Genomic DNA, 11,512 nt, shown 5'->3' on the forward strand with positions numbered 1-11,512 from the left:
AAAAATACAAAGGAAGGAAGACAGCCTCTTCAGTAAATGGTGCTGGCAATATTGGTTAACTACATGTAGAAAACTAAAGCTAGATCCTTATCTATCACCCTGCACCAGAATCAAGTCCAAATGGATCAAATACCTCAGAGTCAAAGCAGACACTCTGAAAACTTTACAAGGATGGAATAGGAAAAACCCTAGGTCTCCTTGGATCAAGCCGAGATTTTCTTAGTAGAGACCCGGAAACACAACAAACAAAAGAATGGTTGGACAAATGGGATTGCATGAAGTTGCAGAGCCTCTCCTTGGTAAAGGACATAGCTAGCAAGATCAATAGAAAGCCTACGGATTGGGAGAAGATCTTCAATAGTCATATAATGGACAAGGGTCTCATATCTAAAATATACTTGGAACTCAAAAAATTAAATCCTCCAACAACAAATCCTGAAAGAAACAACTGCCCAATAAATAAGTGGGCTAAAGTCTTAATGAGAAACTTCTCTGAAGAATAAAGAATGATAGCCAATAGACACATGAAGAAATACTCAACCTCCCTAGCCCTAAAAGAAAAGCAAATAAAAACAACATTGAGATACCAGCTTACACCAGTTAGAATGGCAAAAATCAAGAAATTTAATAACAACAGATGCTAGAGGGGATGTGGACAGAAGGGAACCTTACCTCATTGTTGGTGGGAGTGTAAACTTGTTCAACCACTTTGGAATGTAGTATGGACTTTCCTCAAAAGACTCCACATAGAGCTCCCCTATGACCCAGTAATCCCATTTTTGGGCATTTACCCAAAAGTTTACAAACAAGACCACACTAAAGCTACCATCACTACTATGTTTATTGCAGCATTATTTACTATAGCTAAGATCTGCAACCAAACCAGATGCCCCACAGTAGATGAATGGATCAAGAAAATGTGGTATATATACACAATGGAATTCTATGCCTCCATCAGAAAGAATGACGTTTCCCCATTTGTTAGGAAATGGAAAGGCTTGGGAAAAATTATATTAAGTGATGTAAGCCAAGCCCAAAGAAACATAGGTCCCATGGTTTCCCTTATTTTCAATATCTAATATATGTATTAGTCAAGCAGAAAAGGTCAGATAATGTGATGTTAGGAAAATGAACCCTAAGGTATGTATTCAAATGTTTTTTTTTTCTGTCATGCATTTGTTTCTAACGCATTTATAAGGTGATTTCTTTGTTGCTTTGTACGTCTCTCCCCCACAGTATAACCCCTGCTTTCACTGTATTTGATGTTGGTATAATTTGTGGAGGGGAAGCGGAAAATCAAGTCATTTAAATAAGGATACAGGTGGACCCGTTGCAACAATGAGAAGCACAAGTTGTCATGTCGAAAATGAATTTTCCAAATTTGGTTAGAGTGGGGGTGAGGATTGGTTGTGGGGCAGGGGGAGGCTGGGAAGGGATGGGAAGGGGAAACAAAGGAGGAGGCTACAATGCTTGATAAGAAATGTACACATTATCTTGCCCATCTAATTCTAACTCCTTTGTACTGTATTTTCACAATAAAAAAATAAATAAAAAAAATGAAAAAAGAAAACTATAGCTAGATCCTTATATATCTCCCTGTACCAGAATCTACTCTAAATGGAATCAAAGACCTCAGATTTAAAGCAGACACTCTGCAAACATTACAGGATAGAATAGGAGAAACCCTAGGTCTCCTTGGCACAGGCTGAAATTTTCTTAATAGAGACCCAGAAACACAACAAATCAAAAAAAGTTTGGACCAATGAGATTGCCTGAAATTGCAGAGCTTCTGCATGGCAAAAGACATAGCAAGATCAATAGAAAGCCCGCAGATTGGGAGAATATCTTCATAACCATACAACGGACAAGGGTCTCATATCTAAAATATACCTGGAGCTCAAAAAATTAAATCCCCCAACAACAAATACTAAAAAAAAAATCAACTGTCCAATTAATACGTGGGCTAAAGACTTAAAGAGAAACTTTTGTGAAGAGGAAAGAAGGATGGCCAATAGACACATGAAGAAATAACCTCTCTAGCTATAAAAGAAATCAAAACATTGAGCTACCACCTCACCCCAAATAGAATGGCTATAATCAAGAACTCTAATAAAAACAGATTGATTAATTTAAAACTCTGTCACAGGCTATTCATTCTCATCATCTACACATTTTTATTTTGTGGTGGACCTGAATCTTGAACATGGGACTTCAGTGTTAGTCTTTTTATATCTTCCATAAAACTTTTTTCAGTTTTATTGTTCTAATGTTTCATTTGTTTATGTTGCTTTTTCTATAAATAAGTTTTAATATCTTACAAACGTAACTTTTACCTGGGTGCTGGTGGCTCATGCTTGTAATCCTACACAGGAGGCTGACATAGAGAATCACAGTTTGAAGCCAACATAGGTAAAAAAAAATTCTGTTAAATTCTTATCTACACTACACTACCAATTATACTAGAAGTGTTGCTATGATTCAAGTAGTAAAGTGCTAGCCTTGAGCTCAAGAACGCAGAGCCCAGGCCGCCAGTTCAAGCCCTTGGACTGGCACAAAAAGAAAAGTTTCATTAGCTTATATTATACTAGGATTACTGGTTTGAGCCACCAGTCCTGGGTTTAAGAACAAGATTTTGTAGCAGCTGCCATGTTTTTTCTTTTCCCTAGGAGCATTTATGATTGTTTCTTTTTTCCATGCCTTGCATTTACATTCCACTAATGGTATTTTATTTTATTTTTTGTTGTAGGGACATTTCAATAATTCAACAACATATCAAAAAGGACATGTGTCTAATTTTTCTTTATTTTAAGTAGGAAAGGGAAACATATGCTGATTCTGAGCCCAGTAGAGTGAATGATGTTTGATTGCAGAGCTGTGGAATGTATTCCAAGGCGTGGGAGCCTACCAATTTGGGTGCTTCAGTTATCAGGTCTTCCTGTAGCTTCACAATAAAATTCTATGATGTCACAGCCACCTTTGCCTTCACAACCAATAGATGTCAGGCGCTGATCTCACCCTTAGGTGGACTTAGATACACAGAGAGGAAAAAATAATTAGAAGAAATGATGATTGACCAGAAAATCACAGCTTGAAGAGATTTCCTGATTGAACTCTGAGATTTCATGAGCACAGCAGACTCATCTCCACACAAGACTCCTAAGCACTAAGGACCAGGAACTGTTGTTGGCAACTGGAGAAACAGATGTGAATACAACTGTGAATGGTCTGCCTCCATGCACATTTCATGTTGAAGGAGAAACCAGAAATCACAATGACAATGTCAATAAATCAGAAGGATGGTCAGGTGGGGAGACAGCTTCACATTGGAGGATCAGAGGAAAAGACATATTATCTAAGAGCAGGGGGCATCATCCATGCAATTATTGCTTTTCCAGGCTGGCTCCAATCTCAATTCCAGATCTCATCCTTCTGAGTTGCAAACTATAGGTGTGAGGCACTTGCTGTTGGCCCTTTGATATATCTATAACCAATGTTTGCTAAGTTTCTTGGAAGTTTCTTGTGAGGAAAGTTCAAAATTAAACATATTATGCATCCTGAACTTTCTTTTCACTATCTTCTAATTATTTGAATATGAGCTGCCTTTCTCACTTATTTGGAAAAATCAAGACAATTTTTCTTTCATTGTTCCAATCCTAGGGAAGGAAGGAAAATCACAGCTTCTTTGCCAACGTACTAAAATGCTATAGTCATTTCATCTGGCCAATTTTGCCAAATAATGTCTTGTCCTTTATGTATTTTTCATCTTAATAATGTTAGATGAATGATACTATAAATGGGAGAAAAGCTACCACATAGTAGCATGGGAGAAAAGCATCCACATAGTTTCAAGTTTATCATAATGAGAAATATAAGCTGTCCATTTCTACTCAAGGAAAACAGTTGCCAAAAACATTAAAAACTTGAATAAAAACTTGGAGATTCTTCCTCTTTATACAAAGCTGTGTTTTTCTTTGTTGTTGTTTTTTTTGTTGTTGTTGTTGGTCGTTAGGCTTGAACTTTTGGCTTGGGGGCAGTCCCTCAGCTATTCAGCTCAAGGAGAGCACTCTACCACTTGAGCCATAGCACCACTTCTAGTTTTCTGGTTCATTTGGAGGTAAGTCTTACAGAGTTTCCTGCCAAGGCTGACTTTGAACTGCAGATCTCAGCTTTCTGAGTTGTAGGATTACAGACCTAATCCACCAGCACCTTTTGAAAATAGCATTTTTTAAAATTTGGCTAGATTGAATGATTACCAAAGTAATAAATAGAACCAATAATTCTTTGTGCTAAAATTTGCAATAGTTTTACCATGAATAGTGAAATATTTAGAATTACTTTTTTTAGAAAATGTAGCTGATTAGCTTTTATTGATTTAAAATATTAAAACGTCTCATTTTGTAGACAGTGAAGTTTGAATTCAGAACTTGTACTTATTGGCAGATACTCTACTCTGTGAAACAAATCCTTCAGCTCATTTTTAAATCAATCTTTGATTAATTTGAATCTTACAAGGAATCTTTTGATAAGAAAAGGTAAAATAAACTCCTGCCTTTTGAGTAACAGAAGAAATACTAACATCTAAAATGTGTATACAAAAAATGAAGCACCCAAAGAACAAATAATCTTATTAATAAGTAGGCACGTGAATAGACTAGATAGGTCTCAAAACAGATATAGGTGTCTAAGGAATACATGAAAAATATTCAACATCCTTAGTAATCAAGAAAACGCAAATCAAATCTATGTTGAAGTTCCTTCTGTGCATAATCAGAATGCCTATTATCAAAGAAAACACAAATACTGGCAAGGAGGTGGGGAAAGACACCCTACACAATGCTGGAAATTAAGTTAATCTGTAGCCACAATAGAAATCAGTGTGGGATTTCCACACAAGAAAACCTACATATACACCTGAAGAAAGGTAAGTCAGCCTTATAGTAGAGCTATCTGCACACACATTTTTTACACCAGGATTCAAAATATTCATGTTCCTGAATCAGCCACCACAGGCAGAAAAGTATGTAAAACTGTTATCTCTAATTAACAATAAAAACATCTGGGAGTAGAGCTATAGATCAAGTGGCAGAGTACCAGCCTTGATGGATAAAAAGCCAATCAAGAGATGAAGGTCCTAGTTTCAAGCCTCAGGACTGCCAACCCCCCCCCCCCCCACACACACACAAAATGCTACCTATATTTTTTAGGAAATACAGATATATATGTATATATGCTTATATATATCGCTTGATTTTGGGGGGGGGGCGGGTCCAGTCGTGGGGCCTGAAATCTGGGCCTGGGCGCTGTCCCTTAGCTCTTCAGCTCAAGGCTACTACCACTTGAGCCACAGCGCCACTTCCGGCTTTTTTCTTTTTGCTTATGTGGTGCTGAGGAATCGAACTCAGGGCCTCGAGCATGCAAGGCAAGTGCCCTACCACTGAGCCACCTTCCCAGCCCCTCACTTGATTTCTTAAATGGAAAAAAATCCTTCATGTGTTTCTCTTCTTAATTTTCTACCTTGAACCACTGAGACAATATGTTGCCTTTTATTTTATTTTATAGCAACCATTTGCTATGAGTTAAAATTAAGTGGAAGTTATCAACAAGCATAATCAGAGTGAAAGAAAATGTAATTAGTAGTGTGAACTCAGTGCCATTTCCATTTCACTTTTTTAAAAATATAACTCAATAAAGATTAAAGTAAAGATAACTTTGAAAATAGCTTTTAATGAGTATACTAGAAAAATAAAACAGAAATAACATGTTATTAGAGAATATAATTTTCATGAGTTTAAGGAAACACTAATGGTGTAAATATAATAAGTGTGCCTTATTGTTAAAAACGACTTATATAAATTTTATGCATTAATTGGAAAGTGGAACAAACAGCTAAATACAAATGTGATTCAATCTAATCTCCATAATTTGAACTGCAAGTATCCAAAAAGGATAGTGATTCTAGTTTTAGCTTTTAGTTTTGTTTTTTCTTACTTCTAAAGCTTTATTTTCCAGATCCAATAAAAGACAGTTGAGTTAGTTATACCTCTCAGAGATGTTTTATTTTCTTTTTAGCACAATTAACTTAATCTATTCTTTTGATCAAATTCTCAGGCCCAATACACTATTTTCTCCAATTCTGCAGAAGTGGAAAATACTTAATTAGAGTAACATTGCTCATATTGAAGGTTGGTTACTTTAAAGATTAATTACTTTCTTCCAATCTTCTTTGGGATTGATTATAAGGTGTAGGGGATTTTTTTTTAAAGGATGTATAACATCAAAATATAAAACTAAAATAATATTTTGGTATTATTGCTGATATTTTTAGCATTCCAAATAGAATAGCTAATTTCATCACTCAAAGCAGTATTGTAATTATCTTAAATAAGAAAAATACTAATAATCCAGCTAAAGCTCTATTCTGTAACATTATTTTCTGTGTAATGTGTAAAACAATATATAGTTCTTAAAAATTTAATTAACCACAGACATACGTATGTACTAGACCAACTTGTAAATATTTGAATATGAGATAACATCAGTAAGATACTTGAGAAAGTTCTTAAAGTATTATAATGGACATAATCCCTGTGTGCATGTAGCCACTCAAAAACTATGTCTAATCAAACCAGCCCCAATTATAGTTATGACCTCAGATCTGTCTCAGCCATAGCATATAAATTTTGATCCTTTAGGGGCTGGGAAGGTGACTCAGTGGTAGAGTGCTTTCCTTCCATGCACAAGGCCCTGGGTTCAATTCCTCAGCACCACATAAGGAGTAAAAGCCAGAAGTGGTGCCATGGCTCAAGTGGTAGAGCACTCGCTGTGATTTGAACAGGTGAGGAACAGAGTCCAGGCCCAGAATTCAGGCCCCACAACTGACAGAAAAACATAATCTTTTAAAACCAAAACTTTGATAAATTAAATTTACTGGTTTATTTGAATAAAGAATGATTCGTGAATTGGTAAGCACACACTAAACAGAACTCATAATCAACAGAATTTGGGAAAACTCCACTTAGCAATGTCATTAGTGAATTTTCGAGCGTCAAACAGAAGAAAAAATCTTATTGGCTATAGTAAGCATTTGCTTATTTGCAGAATATTCAACTGGCTGCCTATGATTGGCTGATCTTCAATTGTGTTTAATTAGGTGAAACTTGGCTATTAACTAGAAAAATATACTCCAAAATTAGTTTTCAGTGTGTTTATGCAATAAGCTGCAGTTAGTTATGTCTAATCTCAGTGTACTTATATGTTACTCATTTAATTCAGCAGCTTCCAACACAAAGAGGTCCTGAACCAATGAGAAAGATGATTTCATATGCTGCATCTTTCAGAAACCAACACTTAATATCTGAGCTTCCATTATGATTTTATTAGTTTGTGGTATAATCTATTGTTCACTTTAGTGTGCTCTGATAAGTCAAGCTTTAATTGCACTACAATTGATAAGAACCAGCCATCTGCAAGGAGCTTAGAACCAACACATTTTATTCACAAGTACAAAAATAAAAATATATTTTAAATATAATTACATAAAATATACGGAACTCAAACCAGATGTTGAATAGATCTATCATGTTTCTTGGATTTGTCTTAGATGTTTTTATGTTCTTTCTCTATAATATGTAGGCTGTCTTCAGTCCTCAAGATTCTATCTTCTGCATGGTCTAACCTACTGTCAAGACTTTCTACTTTGTTTTTTATTTCTTTTCCTTCTAATTGGTCAGCTTTAATGACTTCAAATTCTTTGTTGGAGCTTTGTTTTAGATCTTGTATGAACTTCTTTACTTTCTTAATTTGGTGTTCTGTGTTTATTCTCAAATCACTTAATAGATTGGTTATGGATTCCATGGATTGCCAATCCTTCTATTGGGCTCCACTCAGCATTCCCTTTGTGGTATCCCTGACTTCTTTCAGCTTTCTGTTTATGGATTCCATCAATGCCTCTATTGATCTTTGTCTATTCTCATCCCACTCTCTCAATTCCTGTATTAACTCTTTATTAGCTTCCTCACGTTCTCGCAATTTCTGTAGTTCTCTTTGAGTGTTTTCAGCTTGTTCACGCCATTCCTGACTTTCTCTTTGTCTGCTCTCAGCCAGCTCACACAATTCCTGTCTATATCTTTGGCTGATTTCAGCCTGCTCCTGCAATTCCTTCATTTCTCTTTGAGTGTTCTCAATCTGCTCACACAATTCCTGTATCAATCTTTGAGTAGTTTCCTCACACTTATGAGATTCCTGTATTGACCTTTGGTTTGTCTCCTCTCTCTCCCTATCCCACTCAAACTGAGACCTTTGCAGGTTTTCAATCTTTTCATTTACCATGTTTACCTATAGTGTTTGTAGAGCTTTTTGGGAACTCTCCTCTGGATTATTCATTATCTGTTCTGTCCCCTGATTGTCATGAGTGGGAGTTTGAGATACCCAGACTTGTCATTTTTCTCATGCTTTTTTCCAGCTTGTTCTTCCCATTTGGGATGAGACTAACACCAGTTTTGTGCTAGAACACTATTTTAAGGCAAGCATCAACCAAAGTCCATAGTTACACAGTCAAAAGTTTGCAGATACATTCTTGATCAAGACATACAATCTATTCAACATCAAACAACTATGTATTAATGGGCTATGAACAGCAAAGGAGAATTTGGCAAACCAGAAATTATTATGTTTAGGGAGAATGTGGGGAAAAATAGGATTAGCGGGATGTGGAAAGGTGAGGGAGAGTGGAATTAACCAAGTCCTAATCTAAAAGAGGGAAATGGATTGGAAAGAATGATAGCAGAGAGAGAAAAAAAGAAGATAAAGAAAATGGGGAAACAAGAAAAAATGGAAAAACAAAAATTTAAAATTAAAAAGTTAAACCCTTAAACAGTGCAAGTTTGAAGATGTAGTATTCAGAGAAGAATGAGGATGGGATGAGAGGAGGGGAGGAATACAAAGGAGACATGAAAATCTAAAAATTAAAAATGTTTAAAATATTAGCTGGGTGCCGATGGCTCACACTTGTAATCCTAGCTAATCAGGAGGCTGAGATCTGAGGATCACAGTTCAAAGCCAACCCAGGCAGGAAAGTCTGTGCGATTCTTATCTCCAATAAATCACTAGAAAACTGAAAGTAGCACTGTGACTCAAGAGGTAGAGCCCTTGCCTTTAGCTGAAGAGCTGAGGGACAGCGCCCAAGCCCAGAGTTCAAAATAGTTTAAAACATTACATGTGTGTAAAGAGGTAATACTTCTATTAAAGAATTAAGTCCAAGAGGTTTTGAATTGAGTAATATATTTCTGGATTAACTGTGTACACAGGGAGGATAAGATCTAATAATCGAGGACAGGTATATCTGAGGATGAACAGAACAGCAATTAAATCATGCAGAAAAGAACGAGAGAGGGCAAGAAGTGAAAAGAATGAGAAAGAAAGAAAGAAAAAAGGGATGAAAAGTCAGTAGAGATAAAAGGCATGAGACAAAAAATAGAAAACAAGTTTTTAAAAATCATTAAATTTAAAATTAAAAATAATGTACAAAAAATGTTCTTTGATTTTTTTTTGAGGGGGATGGGAAGATCCTCTGTCTCCCTTGTGTCCATAACCAGTCTGTAGGTGGATGCTGGTCTGCTTGTGGTGTTTGGTTTTCCTGTGGCTTGATTGGTTACTTAAGCCAGTTTGTTTGGGCAAGCAGAAAAATGTTCTGCTTTACCCAGGATTTTGAGATCCTACTCCCAGGCTAATTCAGTGGGAAAGAGATCTGCTTTGAGTATCTCAAAAGAGGGAGATGGCTTGTTTCTTCTAGTTTGGAGATGCTGTGATGAGGATAGGTTCTGGGTAGAGTTGAAGCCTTTCAGCAAACAGTAGCTTTTCCCTGAGGGGCTACCTTCGGAGACACTCTCAGAGCCCACCTTGGAGCATTTATCAGGGTTTTTGTTTACTGAATTTTAATTGATTGTTTTGGCTGCTGTAGGGAGGGGCAGCCTCTGGCTCTGTTTACCCAGTGAAGAAAGCCACTCCTCAGGGGCAGAGTTAACTCTGCCTGGACTGGATGACTTTTTCCTGGGTGGAGTTGAGCCTGACAGGTCAGGTTAGGGTCCTGTGACCTGCTAAATGACTCCTGTGTTTTCTCCCAAGGCCTGAGTTGGAGTTGGTGGCTCAGCCAGGCCTTTGTCAGTATCAAAGATGGAGGTATCTGGTATACTCATGCTGCCAGAGTGTTGGTTCTTGGGTCCTCTCTGGTCTGCTATCTGCAGGATAAAGATATCTGCTCCTTGTCAGTTCTTGCTGGCGTTGAGAAGTATCTGCTCGCCAGCTGTGCCTGGTGCCTTTGTCCTGGACTCTCTGTGTTGTAGGTATGCTGGTTATGGCCGCGGCCGCCCCTGCCACAACTGCAGCCACAGCTGCCGGCAAGTGCTCTCCTTGTCTGGATTTTCCCTCTCTGGCCAAATTCTCCGTACTGTGATGGCACACTTGGTGTAATTCTCTGGCCTAGGAGTGTTCACTGGAACACTAAAACTGCTTTCTATCGAGAGCTTGTTTAGCCTCCAGCATCTCCTCCGCCATCTTCCCAGAACCTTGTGGATTCACTTTTCTTACCATCGTCTTATATGATCATATGTAACATAGCTATTGAGCTATTCTGCTTATCTGCTAATATTATTCTAGATGTATACTACTTATTACACATCACAAAAACCATGGGACCTATGTTTCATTGGATCTGGCTTACTTCACTTAGTATGATTTTTTTTCCAAGTCCTTCCATTTCCTTAGAAATGGGGCAATGTCATTCTTTATGATGGAAAGAATTCATATATATATATGAATATATATATATATGAATATATATAACTTTTTGTTGTTGTTCATGGGGCTTGAACTCTGAGCTTGAGTGCTGTCCCTCAGCTCTTCAGCTCAAGGCTAGAGTTCTACCACTTGAGCTACAGTGCCACTTCTTGTTTTTCTGGTACTTTATTGGAGATATGAGTGTCAAGGACTTTTCTGCCTGGGCTGGTTTGAAACATGATCCTCAGATCTCAGCCTCCTGCGTAGCTAGGATTAGAGGCATGAGCCACTGGCACTCTGCATATATCTCATTTTCTTGTTCCATTCATCTACTGAATGGCAGTTCATTTTCTATATATTGTCTAATGAATACCACTGATGCATTTGTTCTCCCTTTGTCTCACCATTTCTGTGCCCCTCCCATCCTTCTAATGACAAATAAACTACCAAGAAAGAATAAAGGAAAAGACAACAAAAACAGCAGCAGCAACAACAAAAATCTCATTTTCATTTCTTGGTGTTTATATCTTTAAATATTATTTTATATGACCAAATGCACATAGTGATTGTTTCTTTTTGATCTGCTGCTACGAACATCTGTCTATGGTCTCACTTTGTGGTGGGTGACTTTTTTATTTCCGCTGTTGTTATTCTGCCATTAAAATATGATTTTTTAAACATTTTGCTTTGTTTTCTGTAAGCTTCTGGAATTTCATATAAATTTTGTTTAATTTTCAAC

Source organism: Dipodomys spectabilis, unplaced genomic scaffold (assembly GCF_019054845.1).
Source record: "Dipodomys spectabilis isolate Male_0828 unplaced genomic scaffold, ASM1905484v1 ptg000384l, whole genome shotgun sequence".
Lineage (NCBI taxonomy): Eukaryota > Metazoa > Chordata > Mammalia > Rodentia > Heteromyidae > Dipodomys > Dipodomys spectabilis.